The following is a 17,697-nucleotide window of genomic DNA, read 5'->3' on the forward strand; positions in this document are numbered from 1 at the left end:
TTTCTTGAGGCACGGGGGCGTGTTTCTTTGTTTTCTTGTGTTTTCTTCTGTTTTTCTTCGTCTTTTTGCTTGTTTCTTCGTTTGGGGTTTGGTTTCACCTGAAATTATGTTTTATTATGATAAGTAGCCTTTTATGCTATGTTATTAGATAGAAATTGCAGTTTTAGAGATTATTTGATGCCGAAAAGATGTATATTTCTATGTACATCAAATATCCCCACACTTGAACATTGCTTGTCCTCAAGCAATCTTCTTATAAATATCCTTTAAAAACAGCAAATTTAGATTATAGCTATCCCTTAAGTGAGCTCCAAGAAGACGAAACAAAATAAACAATCTTTATGTTAGTGATAAAAGAGAGAGAACTTTTGTTTTTATGAGCTTCCGTTTATGCAAAACGTCACGTTCTCACAATGTTCACTCACACTCGGTTTTATATCTGATCATACCTGTTAGTGCACGGAAAGTTGACACTGTGGATATGTTATCCTGACATATAATATAGATCAATTATCCTTAGAATATATTGCAGATCCTGTCAGGATCAGTGATCCTCAGTACTTATGGCTTATTAACGATTTTCCTTTGTTATGTTGATATTTTTGGCAGGTATAACGGCTAATGACCAAGTCAAAGCTATAATCTCGTAATCTAATTAATATACCGCGTGGATAATGAAGTAAACAATCACAATTAAGGAATGGCTTGATTGGCGGCTTAAATTAGGAATGTTTGTTATTCTTTTCTTGTATATAAGGAAGATATGATCAGCTAGGTAAAAGACATTAGAGACACACACTAGAGCAGAACTTATAATTCTCTCTACACACTAGCATTTCGTTGTAATATCGATCACAATCTCCAAACACTTGTAACCACATTTTATTATCAATATAATCGACGGTGATAGTTTTCACCGTCCGGGGGTTTTTTGTGCCAGAGACCACGATAATCATATACTTATCGACCAAAGGTTACCTTGTTGATCATTGACTAAAGTAATTCGACCAAAGATTATCTTATTAATCCTTGACCGAAGTTATTTTACCAAAGATTACCTTGATAAGTTTTGACCGAAGTAAGACTATTTTGGTTAAGGGCTTTTTCCCTCGTGATCAAATCATTGTGTTTACCAAGATTTCGATTACACATTCAATATTATCATCATAGCACTAGACCTCACAATTACGAATTTTGGATACATTATCCTTGAGTGATTTTTGTCCAAAACAATTTGGCGCCCACCGTGGGGCAATTGGTGCTATAATCCAGAAAATACCCTATCAATATTCAACCATTCATACCCATATCACCATCAATGGCCTCTCAATCAACCTCTGCTTCATCAACCATGCCATCTTCGGTTCCTATCTCATCAAGATCTTTGTCGCCGATGCCTCCTCCAATCACGGGAGCACTGAGGGCTGCTGCTGCTGGAAACAAAACACAAATTCCAGTCTTCCAGGGCTCAAAAACTACTGCTGCCACATCGGTGGTTAACTCTAACAATGATGTTTCTGCTATGTTTTCACAGGTTAAGGCATACATGGAGCAACAGAACAAAACCAACCAGAAGATCCTACGTGAAATTGAAGATCTCAAGAAGAATAAGAGGCAAACGGAGGATCAGAATCCTTTGATGCCAAGGTGCTGGATTTCACTACTCCAGGATCTGTGGCTCAACAGACTCAAGGATCCTCCATCTTCCAGCAAGGATCATCTATCCTTCAACCAGAATCTATGGGTCAGCACGCTCAGGGATCCTCGATTTTCCAACAAGGATCGTCTATCCTTCAACAGGGGTCCATGGGTCAGCAAACTCAAGGATCCTCGTTCCCTCAACAAGGATCATCTATCCTTCAACAAGGATCCATGGGTCAGCAAACTCAAGGATCCTCGTTCCTTCAGCCAGGATCCTATGGGGTTTATCACCAAGGATCCTTTAACTCCCAAATTCAAGGATCCTTCTTCCAGCATCAAGGATCCTCAAGAATTCAACATCAGAGGTCTTCGGAGGTCCATGAAGGAGACATCATCCCCATGCAAACCATTGCCTCTGGTGGACCAGCTACCATGGCGGATGCTTCTTACCTTGGCTACACTCCTGGGATGCCAACGTTCAATCAACCGAGAGGTAACATGTATAATCATATATCCTTAGACACTAACCTTGGCTCTATGCAGGATACAGGTATCAACCAGGCTATGGCTAAGGAACTTCAAAAGCTTAAGGATATGATATCCAGTGTGCCAGGAGTGGTCCCTCCGATTCCTGAAATACCAGAAGGAAGCCACAAGTTGTCCAGATTTGCTCCACCTATTTGTGATGCTGAAGTCCCTAAACGATTTCAGACCCCCAATATGAAGGTGTATGATGGGACCACTGATCCCGAAGAGCATGTGGCTCAATACAGGGAGATAATGGAAATCAATCCAATTTCCAAAAAATTCAAGGAGGCTTGTCTATGCAAGGGTTTCGGATCCACACTAATAGGATCTGCATTAAAATGGCTGCTAAGTCTTCCTCCCTTTTCTGTTACTTCTTTTTCACATTTAGTTAACTTGTTCAACAACCAATTTTCTTGCAGTAGGAAATTTGAGAAGTTAACTAGTGATTTGTATAGAGTTGTCCAACCTTATAATGAATCCCTTAGGGATTTTGTTACAAGGTTTGGCAGGGAGGCCCTAGAGATCCCTAGTCTTGATATGGCTACGGCTGTTGAAGCATTCAAGATGGGACTTCAAAGGGGCTCCCCATTTTATGACGATCTTGTGATGACCCTATGCAGGACATTAGATGGGGTAAGGAACAGGGCACTCAGGTTTATAAGATTGGAGGATGATAAAAGAATCCAAGAACGATTAGGAACTCCAACAAAACATGAGTCACCTGACAAGAAAGCAAGGATCCAGGATCCCGAAGAAATTCCACAGAAAGCAGCTTCACCATCACCTAATGCTCGGGTCATCAATTTTATCTCTGAAGGCTCTTAAGGATTACTTATCCTAAGCACCAGATGGAAGGAGACCAAGTAGGCTGTGAAGATGAGTGCAAATGATATTCAGTATGAGCCTAGAACAGCCATCAAGTCACAAGCACTCGCAGAATTTGTGGCTGATTTCAGTAGCGACATGCAGAAAGAAGCTGACTTGGAGGTTTAACAACTATAAGAGACCAAGGATCCTTGGACCCTCTTTACTGATGGAGCTTCCAACGTAAGAGGAACATGATTAGGTATCCTATTGAAATCGCCACAGGGGGACATATTACCCCAGTCTATAGCCTGTGAGTTCTAAGCAACGAACAGTGAAGCAGAGTATGAAACTCTGATCGCAGGTTTGCAATTAGCTAAACACATGAGGATCAGGTATCTTCAAGTATATGTAGATTCATTATTGATGACTAACCACTTTAATGGCTCATATGCTGTTAAAGGTGAAAAACTAATCAAATATCTAGATGTTGTGAAGGAACTATCAAAGTTCTTCGATTCTTTTAGTATTATATAGTTACCAAGAGAAGAGAATGCTGGGGCAGATGCTTTAGCAAATTTAGCTTCATCATTGAAGATTCCAGAAGATACAAAGATCCCAATCATCCATGTACTCTCACCAGCAATAGGAGAACAAGAAGTTGGGGAGATAACAACTGACAAAGATATTGTGCCTTCGGATCCATTATCCCCAAGTAATCAAGAATCTTGGATCCTTCTGATCAAGAAGTTCATTCAAAATGGAGAGATTCCAATCACAGAGAATCCTAAGTCCTTCAAACTTAAGGTATCACAATACATTTTATTAAATAATATTCTGTATAGGAAATCTCTTGCAGGTCCATACTTGAGATGTATCGAAGATCTTGAAATTCAAGAGGTGCTCAAAAACTTTCACGAAGGAGATTGCGGTAATCACACTGGAGGTAGAGCCCTATTCTCTAGGATTCTGAGAACATATACTTCTGGCCCACCATGAAGAGAGATGCCATAGAGTACTCAAAAAAGTGCGATTCATGTCAAATACATGGCAATATTCTGCATCAGCCAGCAGAGCCTATGTATCCTATATCCTCATCATGGCCTTTCATGAATTGGGGCATGGATATCGTAGGTAAGCTACCTAAAGCGTCTGGAGGAAAAGTATTCATGCTTGCAATGACTGATACTTTTCAAAGTGGATAGAAGTAGAAGCTTTTGTTCAAGTCGGCGAAAAAGAGGTGATATCCTTCATAAAAAAAATATTATTACTAGATTTGGTATCCCTTCAGAAATTATTTGTGACAATGGTTCCCAGTTTATCGAGAAAAGAACCACTAACTTTTGTGACAGTTGGGGCATTAAGATGATTACCTCCACACCAATTCATCCTCAAACTAATGGTCAAGCAGAATCAAGTAACAAGATTATTATCAACAACTTGAAGAAGAAACTAGGATCCAAGAAAGGCAAGTGGGCCAAAGAGCTACCATATGTTCTTTGGGCTGATAGAACAACACCAAAGAATGCAACATGTCAAACACCCTTCTCATTGGTGTTTGGCTCAGAAGCTGTAATCCCTACGGAGATGGTGGTTCCCACTGCTAGAACAAGTATCCGTGATCCTCAAGTCAACAATGAAATCCTTCTCCAAGATCTAGATACTGCTGATGAGCTCAGAGACCTAGCTAAGATCAAAATGGTAGCATATCAACAAAGGGTAGCTGAGGCATACAACAAGAATATCAGGATTCGAAGATTTCAAGAATGAGATCTAGTTATGAGGAAAGCCTTCCAAAATACAACCAATCCAGCGGATGGAAAACTAACACCTAAATGGGAAGGCCCCTACTTGATTGAATCAGAAGCACGAAATGGGGCATATCATCTACTTACTATGGAAGGTGACCGACTACCAAGAGCATGGAATGCTATCCATCTCAAGAAGTACTTTTTCTAATTAGGATCAAGTGTCCTCAGAAGGATCAAGGATGCTGAAATTGGTAATATCTATCCGATCACGTATTATTTCAGATTCTTATTAATTTAAGGATAATATGTTTTTAACGTTTGTCTTTTTCCAAGTTTTAAATAACAATGCAGATTTCAATAAGAGGTTCAATGTCTAAGAGGTTGGCCACCTCTCCTTTACATTTAAGGTACTTTACTATTTCCCTTGGCCTTGCCCACGATTGGGTATGACCCCCGATGGTCATATCCCCTAAGGTTTAAAGGTTTTCACCTTTCTTATAAATTAGATTTTCTACACTCTCGCCTGGGCGAGTCCCCAGTTAACATCCGTATCCTTGGGCCAGTCCCCAGTTTGGGCTTGTCCCCAGATTACACGGGCTTGTCCCCGGTTTATTTTATGGGCTTGTCCCCAGTTTGTTGGGTTTAATCCCAATTAATATCATAAGTTATTTGCATCAGGTATCCTAAGTCCAATTACAAGGATCATAGAAGGATTAACACTTATGGTAACTTAATGGTGTTGGATATACAGTCGGAAGGGAAGTTCCCAAGGAAACTTCATTATTATATCCAGCTTGTCAAATGTCATCTGTTTTGTAGGAAGTCTGATTTCAAAGGCAAAATGACAGCTGTGATCTTATCACAACCGCCATTTTGGGGGCAATTGTTAGTGCACGGAACTTTGACACTGTGGATATGTTATCCTGACATATAATCTGGATCAATTATCCTTAGAATATGTTGCAGATCCTGTCAGGATCAGTGATCCTCAGTACTTATTGCTTATTAACGATTTTCCTTTGTTATGTTGATATTTTTGGCAGGTATAACGGCTAATGACCAAGTCAAAGCTATAATCTCGGAATCTAATTAATATACCGCGTGGATAATGAAGTAAACAATCACAATTAAGGAATGGCTTGATTGGCGGCTTAAATTAGGAATGTTTGTTATTTTTTTCTTGTATATAAGGAAGATATGATCAGCTAGGTAAAAGACATTGGAGACACACACTAGAGCAGAACTTATAATTCTCTCTACACACTAGCATTTTGTTGTAATATCGATCACAATCTCCAAACACTTGTAACCACCTTTTATTATCAATATAATCGACGGTGATAGTTTTCACCGTCCGGGGGTTTTTTGTGCCAGAGACCACGATAATCATATACTTATCGATCAAAGGTTACCTTGTTGATCATTGACTAAAGTAATTCGACCAAAGATTATCTTATTAATCCTTGACCGAAGTTATTTTACCAAAGATTACCTTGATAAGTTTTGACCGAAGTAAGACTATTTTGGTTAAGGGCTTTTTCCCTCGTGATCAAATCATTGTGTTCACCAAGATTTCGATTACACATTCAATATTATCATCATAGCACTAGACCTCACAATTACGAATTTGGATACATTATCCTTGAGTGATTTTTGTCCAAAACAATACCTGTGATGTATGTATGTGAACACTCTTAGCCAAAATGCAACCTGTGATAAATAAGCTTGTAACAAGTTCAAATCTCCACCTTTTGAAGGGTTGCATAGGTCAGAAGGTAAAAAGGGTTTTGGTTTAATGTGAGTAAGAATTGGTATTTTGTGGCGGTTCAAGGGTTAATGGTAAATACAACTTCAACTGATTCTCGGGAGGTTGAGATGTCTTCATTGGTTAGCTCCTTATATATATATATATATATATATATATATATACCTAATGACTCAATTAAGGTCAGATCATCAAGACCGGTTTTATCGAGGATGTGGATCAATTCTTCCTCAATCCTATTCTGAATATAACTTCCAACTCTAATGGATCGTTCGGCTTTGAGCCTAATATCCCCCACCCTCATTAGCTCGGTATATTCATGCTGAAACTGAGTTTGACTTTTTCTACATCTTCCTTCATGGGACCAGTTTCCGCAACCTAAACATCGTTCATATCTTTTTGCTCTTCTCTTCATTGCGTTTTTGGAAATTCCACAGAATGGTGGCCTTTTTTCGTTTTGGCGCCACTTTTTCCTCACCTCATTGCTAAAGAGAAAGATTCTCCCTAAGTTCTGGAGGCAACCTAGGTTTTGTGAAGTGTATGCAACAAAGGAAATTGAAATCGAAAGAATGCATTTCCAGTTCTTTAGGGTCTGCCGTTAAAAGACCAGTGTTGTATTTTACCGGTGATAGTGGATAAGGTGATCGGATTCTTGGGTTTTGTAATTTGATAATGGGTTTGATGGAATTGTGTAGATATGACCTTCTTCCTTATACAACGCTTCATGCAGTCTTGAAATGAATAATTGCGACAAGTTCTAAATCACATGAAACATATGACTCACTCAAAGCTTCCGAAAAAATATTTATATGGCATGAGGTTTATCTCACAGTAACGGAGGAATTGGGTATTAAAGCCATATTTTGCATAAATTTATTCTCAATATTACAAAACTTTTTCTTACCTTTTCACTTTTATGTAATGATTGGTTGTTTGCAAAAAATTTTCTTGGTTTTCTCTTTAGGTTTTTAAGTAATCTTTGTTTGCTGCAAAAATATTTGTTTTAGAGAATTTTTATAATTAGTTGGACAAACAATTGGTCAAGTAATTCCCCTCCACACACTTGAATCTCACATTGTCCTCAATGTGACAAGATTCATGAAAATATAAAAATTCTAATTAAGTATTCTGGGTAAAAATGGAGAGTTACTTCCCTACGGGTTAACGAAATTTCGACAGAGCGTCCCCTGTTTTTCGTCCGTTTTCCTGTTTTTTGTGCCTGTATAATATAAAACTGCAAACATCCACAAACAACCAAGCATAAACTGCTGAAAATTGGGTGTGGAATCATCCATCCCTTGCCCTATCGGGCTAAATTAGTACCTAGCATAATGTCTTTGGCACCCACGGCCATAAAAGTATCCAAACCAACATAAAAACAAAAAAACAAGTACGAAAAGTAAATTGTTCAAAACACACATAATAAGTTCATAAAATACTACCAACCCATGCCCGTGCCCGACCTACCAGTGCCGCCAGTCATCAGTAACCCGCATCCGGGTCAAATGGTCCCCACTGCCTGTCCATGCGATAGCCCAAACGATTAATCTCTCGCCTCGTCTCTGCATATTCAGGTGCTCGCTGTACATCTGAGGCAGCCATCTGCTCTGTAATCCTGTTAAATGAGGCGGTAGTGTTAGCTGAGAACTGATCAATAAGTCCATAAATACCCTCGAAAGAGTATTGGCTATCGTGTGATGAACTGGGGCCGGCCCCTGATGAAGATGGGCCCCCTCTCTGATGGTAAGTTCGGCGACGATATTGTTTGGGCGGTGATTTTCGTCTCTCATGCACATCCTGTATCATCATCTCTGACGAGTCTTCTGGGTATCTGTTGTTGAGATACGTTAATCTTTCGTTTGCCGATTGGTCCTTTGTCTTGCGATTTCCGAAGACTAGGAATGCATGAAAATCTTCCCCATACTCAGCCATCTGCAATTCACACTTAAATTAGTCAAAACTTCATAAAAAATTTTCATTTTGCTGAAACAGAAAGCAAAGCACGGCGGCGTGCTTTCAGAAGCACGGTACCGCGCTGCTGCTTCTGGTTCAGTTCCTTTGATGTTTGACTTTTGGTTGACCACGACTCGTGTTGTTTTGGGCACGACTCGTGTTTTTAATATCGATTTCTAACTTACTCAGACTCGAACCCTCGTTTCTAACCGGTTATATCAATTGGGTTTAATGGTGTGTCGGGTATTTATGCAAAAACCCAAAAACCCGAATTGTTTCTTTCAATTAAACCCAAACCATCAATCATTCAACAATCTATTCATCATAAACAAGCATAATAACCCATACCCTCTTCGGGTTTTGACCCGATTTGGTCGATTTGAACAATTTTAGGGTTAATCTAAACCTAGAATAACGAATTTGGACAATACAATGGTTAAATTAACATACCTTAGGTTTAGAATTGACGAATTGATGAAGAAATTAGCAAAACAATTGAAGGTCGACGGTTTTCGGTTCAGAATGCAGTGAAAAATAGGGTTGGTTGTGTGAGAAAGTTATTTTATCAAGTTAAAACTCGTAGCTGCCCTGACACCATAATCACGGCCCCGTGCTTATAGAAGCACGGTACCGTGCTGCTTAGTGCAGACAGTACTGTTTTGTTTATTTGTCGAGCTGGTTTGTTTTTTAACTGGGTTTTTATTTTCTGGTTATTTTAAACTTGGTAATTTAAACATCCTAATTTTCATTAAAAACATAAAACTAAAAACATAATTAAAGATAGATGAAATGAAAAATACAACAACAATTCTCGGGTCCTAACACATAGCACTAGCGGGAACAACTTAAACATGAAACAAAGTCAGAACTTCAACGGCCACCACTCCCGAACAAGTCCTGGATGTATGGTGGTGCTCGTTTGGCTTCCAAAAGGTCGTTAAGCTTTTTGTTGAGCGTGACGATTTCTCGGTTGAGAAAGCTAAGTTTGGAAGTCACATCCTTGTGGTGGCCATCCATAACATGGAAGTTCTCAAACCTAAGCAGGTCGACTTTGTTAATCAACTCGACTACTCGAGCCTCGGTTTGCATGTTGCTCTCAACTTGATCTCTTATGATGCATTGGAGTTTCATGATTTGTTCCTCGAGGAAGGAATATTCATGTTGTTTCCCCTTCTTCACTGGCCTCCATTCAACCCGTTTTCCTTCCATTTAGGTAGTTTTTTGTTTGGTGTGAATGGAATAGTGAATTTATGCATGCATTATATAGATACTGGAAAGTTGAACACGACCCCGTGTTTTTGGAAGCACGGCCCCGTGCTGCTAGAGGAATAAATGTTTCTAAGTCAGAAAATTGTACGGAGTCAGCGCGTATCATGCTGAAGATTCTGGGGTGACCACGGCTTCGTGCTTAGGAAAGCACGGCCCGTGCATTTTGTCACAGTGATTTTTTTATTTTAATTTTTCAACACGATTTAAGATCTGGAATTTTTAGAATGACGTTTATTGTGATAATTTGGAAGTTTGGTCATCTAAAAACTACTTTTCATTAAATAAAGATACTAGAACAATTTCGGGATAAGCCCGGGTTTCCTAAGAAAAGAAAATAATCGGGTTAAGCCCGAAGTCCTAACACATTGTGCTTAATGCACTTGTTTACACATAAAAGCATAAAATTAAGTTTCCTAGAGTTCCCCGAAAGGCTCTCCTCCTCCGAATGGTCCTGGTGGTGGAAAATACGTGAAACCGAGAACTTGAAACAGGAGTTGCTCGTTGATGTCTCGGAGTTCCATTTTCATGTTTTCCACCGATTCGGTGAGTTGCACGAGACGCATCTCCGCAAGGAGATTCATTTCGGTGAGTTCTTTCACGAGTTCTTGAAGTTTCAAGAGAAGCTCAGTTTTGGAAACATGGGGGGCATCGTTTCTCGGATGTCGGGAAACGGGAATTGCTTCATTCATCTCAGTTGGCATGCTGAATTTTCAGAGGTTTTTGGTTTTGGTTTAAGAAATGCAATGACACAAGGTGCCTTTTATAACCAAACAGGAAACCGAGCACGGTACCATGCTTTTGGAAGCACGCCCCCGTGTTTTTGTTCTGAAAATTCTGTTACAAGCCAGTCTGACTGAGATTTTTGCAGGGAATATGCCGGGCCCGCATTTTTAGGCACGGGACCGTGCTTTTGGAAGCACGCCCCCGTGTTTTTAATAATTTTTTTTATATATTTACAAGGCCTGGTTTTGAGAAGGTCTTGGCCAGACCTTATTTCCTTAATTTCTTAATCAAGAAGTTTGGAGGGTTAATACCTCCAACACTTCTTTAAGTGCACCGTCGATATACGGTTTTAATCGATGCCCATTTACCTTGAACTTCTGGCCATTTGAATTTGAAATTTCGATGGTTCCATAGTCAAAAACTGTTTCGACTACGTATGGACCTGTCCAATCGGGATTTCAATTTTCCTGGGAAAAGACGTAAACGAGCGTTATATAACAGTACACGACCGCCAGTTTGAAAATTTTTATTTCCTTTTAAATGAGCGTCGTGTATGCGTTTACTCTTCTCCTTGTAGGACCAGGAATTTTCGTAGGCCATTGTTCTCAGTTCCTCGAGCTTTCCCGGTTTGCTCCGGCGGGCGTTAGATCAAAATTCACTGCTCTGAGGGCCCAGTAGGCTTTGTGTTTTAATTCTACTGGTAGATGACATGCCTTCCCGTAAACGAGCTTGAAGGGTGTCGTTCTTATGTGAGTTTTGTAGGTCGTCCTGAGGGCCCACAATGCGTCATCTAATTTTTCTACCCAATTTTTGCATACACCTGTAGGTACCTGCACACTAACACAACCAGCGTAAACCCGAAAATAACACAAAAACTACTAAAGCTAACACACGTTGCGCACTACTCCCCGGCAACAGCGCCAAAATTTGACGTGAGGTCGAAGACTCACTCAAAAATAAACTGATTATAACTAATTAGATAGCGATAAGCGGGTGTCGAACACAAGGAGTTTGTGAAAAATGTGTTACTAAGTAGCTTTATAATTAAACTATATTAAACTAAGTGCGAAAAGAAAATTCAGTGATTCGGTTGTTTGATTTGAATAACAAAAAGAACTAAAGCAATTAAACGAGTTTTAATCAATATGAGACAATATGTCTTCCCTCGGTTTCAGGTTTCCATGAATGTTACAGTTAATATTTAACTGAGATGAACAATAGATAAAGTTCGTGTTTATGTAAGCGATTGCGATAATTGAAGATCAAGTACTTGGATTATACAACGCAAGGTAATCACTCAAAAGCCAATTAGTTTATCCAACCCTGAATCCCTCCCGATTAATCTCGATCACTTAAAGCACCAAGAACTGACGGTTTAGAACACAAAATCGATAAACTAACAATCTATCAACCAATACATAAACACCATAATAATGAAATCAATATGATCAAATATTATCTCAGAAATTGTCTAAACATTCAACCAAACAAACATAATAAACCTTACAATCCGAGGGAAAACACAAAGGGATTTAGCCGAGCATGATTCGGTTCGTTATCCCTTCGATTATAGTTTGCATATGAATCAAAATAGAGTTTCTAATGATTACCACACTCAAAATTAAGCTATGGCACCTCCAAATCGCCCTTAGGTCGTCCTTAGATGAAAGATAATGATTAGGATGTCAAAAGCCAACCCTAAAACGAGTTTATAAGGCTTTTACAAGTTTCAGCGTCAGTCCCACCGTAAGCTACGGTGGCCACCATAGCTTACGGTGGCATCCAAAAACCCTACGGTGGCTTAAAACTGCCTTACGATGACCATTTTCATCAGGCCCCACCGTAGTTTACGGTGGCTACCGTAAGCTACGGTGGCTTTTAACAAAGCCACCTTGTTTTCGTCATAACTTTCTCATTTCAACTCCGTTTTCTTCACCGTTTTCGCCCACGTTCTCATAATTACATCCTCTAACTTCTCCTACCTGTAATTATATGAGAAAGTTATTAACGGCGTTGTCTGAAAACATGATTATTAACGGCTTTAAATCACTTAAGGGTTGTCCCATGGACCACCCGTTAACACTCCTCAGAGAAGACAAATGGTGCGTCCTTCTCTAGAAGTTTGGTCATAGGTCTTGAGATTTTTTAGAAGTCTTTTATGAAGCGGCGGTAGAAACTTGCGTGACCTAGAAAACTTCTAATGGCTTTGACTGAAGTTGGCGGCGAAAGTTTGGATATGGTTTCTATTTTGGCCCTATCAACTTCTAGTCCGTTTTGAGAAATCTTGTGTCCTAGAACAATGCCTTCCTTTACCATAAAGTGGCATTTTTCCCAGTTGAGCACTAGATTTACTTCTTCACACCTAGCTAACATTTTGTCTAGGTTTTTCAGACAATGATCGAAGGAGTCTCCAAAGACTGAGAAGTCGTCCATGAAAACTTCCATAGAGTTTTCGATCATTTCATGAAAGATGGCCACCATGCAGCGTTGGAAGGTGGCTGGGGCATTACATAGTCCAAATGGCATTCTTCGGTAGGCGAAGGTTCCATACAGACATGTAAAGGTGGTTTTCTCCTGATCCTCAGGAGTAATGGGAATTTGAAAGTATCCGGAAAATCCATTAAGAAAACAGTAGAACATTTTTCCAGATAATCGTTCGAGCATTTGGTCTATGAAAGGAAGTGGAAAATGATCTTTTCTTGTGGCATCATTAAGCTTCCGGTAATCAATGCAAACTCGCCAGCCTGTGATGGTCCTCATTGGTATTAGTTCATCCTTCTCGTTCATTACGACCGTCATCCCTCCTTTCTTGGGTACTACTTGAACGGGACTAACCCAAGGTGAATCTGAGGTTGGGTGGATTAATCCGGCATCAAGCAGTTTGATTACTTCCTTCTTCACCACATCTTGCATGTTTGGATTGAGACGTCTTTGATGTTGGACCACGGGTTTGTATTCTTCTTCCATGAGGATTTTGTGAGTACAAAAGGAAGGACTGATGCCCTTGATATCCATGATCTTCCATGCGATAGCCTTCTTATGGTTTTTGAGAACCTTAAGAAGTTTGTCTTTCTCTTCTTTAGAAAGGTGAGATGAAATAATTACTGGGAGTTGAGAATCTTTCTCTAGAAAGGCGTATTCGAGATGTTTTGGTAGTTATTTTAATTCTAAGGCTGGTGGTTCTTTGATTGATGGTTTTGATTTTTCATTGTTTTCAATGATTTTGTATATCATTTCTGATTCTTCTTGGTGGTTATTATTGAAATTTTCGTTTTCTAAAATGGGTTTATTAAGTGTTTTGTCTAAGACTTGTGTTTCTAAGGGAGTGTTGATGGAGGAATCTCGCATATAGCAACTCAGGATGGAGTCTATGATGTCAACACAATATAAAGTGTCATCGTGCTGTTGCGGATATTGCATAGATTTTCCTATGTCAAAAGTTATTGCCTCGTCATTGACCCTGAGAGTGAGTTTACCGGTTCAAACATCAATGATAGCCTTTGCAGTGGCTAAAAAGGGTGGGTCTTCCTAAAATTAGAGGTACATTTTTGTCTTCCTCCATGTCTAGAATCACAAAATCTACTGGGAAAACGAACTTGTTAATTTTGACAAGCATGTTTTCAACAATGCCCCGAGGATATTTAACGGATCGGTCAGCTAACTGAATGCTCATGTGGGTGGAATTTGGTTCTCTTATCCCTAGTTTTGCAAAAACCGCATAAGGCATTAAATTAATACTAGCTCCTAGGTCAGCCAGGGCATTGCTAACATATAAATTTCCTATGAGACAAGGGATAGTAAAGCTCCCTAGATCGGTCATCTTTGTCGGTAGCTTGCTTTGGAGGACTGCTGAACAGTCTTCACTTAGGGTGACATGCGAGAGCTCCTCCAGCTTCCTTTTGTTTGTCAGCACTTCTTTGAGAAACTTGGCGTATTTTGGCATCTGTGCAATAGCTTCGACAAAAGGGATGTTGATATGGAGTTGTTTAAAGAGTTCTAGAAACTTCCCATACTGGGCTTCCAATCGTTCCTGCTTCAGTCTTCCAGGGTATGGAATAGGTGGAAAATAGGTTCGGACTGGCTCCTCAGGCTGGACTATGCTTGTTGGGGTCAGCTTTTCCTGTGTTTCATCAGGAGACTTTTTCTCCATAACTGATTCTGAAGTTGGTGAGACAACAGTGGTCGTACCGCTCCTGAGTGTAACGGCGTTAGCTGTTGCATTCGGGTTGGTGATTGTGTTGCTTGGAAGAGTGCCAGGTGGTCTTTCGGATAATTGTCGAGCAATTTGTCCGATTTGGGTTTCTAGGTTCTGAAGTGATGCTTTTTGACTTTTGAGATCGGATTCATGTTTTAATAGTACTCCGGTGATATCAACAGCTCTTGAGTCGGCTTTCTTTTCTGCTTCATTTGTTTTGGTCATTAATTGGATCAACATTTATTCGATCTTAGAGTAGCTTGGGTTTTGATGGCTACTAGAACTCTGATCTTGAAATTGAGGTTTTGGCTGGAAGGGCTGATTCATTGGTCTTTTTTCGAATCCGGGTAAAGGTTGAGCGCTACCTCTGTCTTTCCAGCTGAAATTCGGGTAGTTTCTCCATCCTGGATTGTAGTTGTTGCTGAGAGCGTTGTTCTGTCGAGCGATGAAATCGACTTCTTCCATGGCCATAATGACTTGTTTACAGTCACTTGTCTTATGATTTCCACCACAAGTATCACAGGTGAGTCTGGTTTTTGATAGTTCGGCTTGAAGTTTTTCGAATTTTTTGGAAAGAGCTTCAAGCTGTGCTGTGACAAGAGTGTTGGAATCAATGTGGTGTATTCCTTTATGGGTAGGTGTAGATCTTGGTGGGTTATAAGCGAAAATCTTCTTTGCGGCCTTCTACAGGACTTCAAATGCTTCGTTAGGTGATTTGGATCCCAGGTCTCCACCAGCGATTTGGTCGATGGCCTGTTTGTTTTGACTGGATTCTGCGTCAAAGAAAGTTTGAACTTGTAACCATACGCTCAGTCCATGATGTGGGCATCTTCTTAGAAGACTTTTGTATCTTTCCCATGCTGCGTGTAACGATTTATCATCATTGGTCCGGAATCCGGTAATGCTGGCTCGGTATTTGGCAGTTTTATCGGGAGGAAAATATTTGAGGAGAAACTGTTCAACCATCTGGTCCCAAGTGGTGATAGAACCAGAGGAAAGAGATTCTATCCATTCTAGGGCTTAGCCCTTTAGAGAGAAAGGAAAGAGTTTAAGCTTGATTTGATCTTCTGAACAGTTTTGGATTTTAAAGGTTCCGCAGATTCGTATAAATCGGGATATGTGAGAAAGAGGGTCTTCGTCAAGGAGACCATGAAATTGAACTAAATTTTCCACCATATGAATGGTGCTAGATTTGATTCTGAAATTTTCGGTGATTTCGGGTGGAGCCACTCCATTGTCGTAGCCTTCGAGAGTTGGCTTGGCATACTGGCTCATGTTCAGCTCATTGTTCTGGGCCGCCATCATTTCTTCGGCTTGAGTGGTGGCTTCTACTGATTCGTCTTTGATTGTTTCGGCGGTTTCTGTAGTCCGTTTACGAGTTCGTCAATGAAAGAGTCGTCCCGGTTCAGAAATTGGAGAAACAAGCTCAGGCTCAGAAGCAGAGGACATATATGGGACTAAATCAAAATTGAACTAAAGTAAAAGTTAGCTAAAGTTAGTCTAAAAGGTAAGTATAATATTAAGCTACAAGTTAAGCTAAGCTACTTTAAACTAAACTAAGGTCTAAATTAATTAGAGTAAGACAAGGTAAATAAAGGTAAAAATTAGGCTATCCATAAAATTATATATTTTAGTATTTAGTAAAAAAAATAAAGATAAAATAATTTATAAGTTAAAAATTTGTACAATTATAAACAATGATTAAATTAAAACTTGGATCGTTCTTAGAAACGTACCGTGTCCCCGGCAACGGCGCCAAAAACTTGATGTGCGTGTGCGCGGCTTGTATATGATAGATTGGATATTTAGCTTTTGCACAAGATCGTGTTTTAAATTTATAAAAGTGATTTCTACAAAGACTAAACACACACAAAATAGGCAAGTGTACCTATCGTATATGTAGAATAGTATTGGTAAGAACCAAGTATCGATCCGTGGACACAAATGTTTCTAATAATAAATCGTTGTTTTACTTCAATCGGAGGTTTTAATCATTTTGGGGTTAATTTTTTTGAACCTTTTATAAAATGTAAATACTTATATATAATATATAGGTGACCAAGATAAGAAATTCTAAACGAGTTGTTCAATTATACGAAGGTTACCATCTAAGATCAAGAATCCACTTCATTTTAGCATTGATAATTAATATGTAGACATGTGATAAACTTACCGTAGCAATATATGATATATAGCTCCTTAAACATTAAGTGAGCATCTTTGGCACTAAGGAGATGATATGCGCATTTTAAAGTCCACCATTTCCTAATGTCATACCATCTCAATGATGTCAATTTAAGTTGGCAAGTAGTTTCGTAAAGTCGAAAGATTAGGATTGACTTCAATTTCTCGAATACCAATTCTAACAACTTCGGGTGGTTGTAGTTCATCACACAACCTCCCCTTGGTTGATTTAAGTAGGTTATAATTACACATTCCGTTAACATATGGTTTCTTTAACTAATTTGATATCCTAAGCAAAGCCATTTTCGGATTACCAAGGTTTAGAAAAATACACCATAACTTATATCTCATCATTTCTAAGTACAATATAAGGATCCATGTTTCGATAATGTATCAAAGTATTTCTATCTTTCAAGAACATGAATCGATCATGAACGATTGCCAATGAGATTGACAACCACCAACTTTGAATTAGTGATTTAAGATGGTGAAACATTTCTCATCAAAAGATAATTATAATATAACCATGTACTTTACTAGACTATATCACATGTCTTGATTAATTATCAAGTAAAACAAAGCTTCTTCATAGATTTTAGATGGTAAAAGGAGTTTAGCTCATAAATGAGTATGATGATAAACATTAAGATAATTGATAATAACAAATACATGATTAAACTTGGAACAATCTAACCAAATGTAGATGAATCTTTCTTCTTAATGATGTTGATGATGGTTGATGATGATGATTAGTGGTGATGACCTCCAAACCTTCAAACTCTTCACTAGAGCTTCAAAGTGAGTGTTAGTGTGTGTTTTTATAATTGAAAACGGAGAGAATTCTTTTCAAGGCACACCAAATGAATGCAACATGAGCCACTATT

This window comes from Bidens hawaiensis, unplaced genomic scaffold (genome assembly GCF_021521415.1).
Source record: "Bidens hawaiensis isolate Kalapana, Puna unplaced genomic scaffold, B.hawaiensis_p1.1 tig00036321_1, whole genome shotgun sequence".
Classification (NCBI taxonomy): Eukaryota; Viridiplantae; Streptophyta; class Magnoliopsida; order Asterales; family Asteraceae; genus Bidens; species Bidens hawaiensis.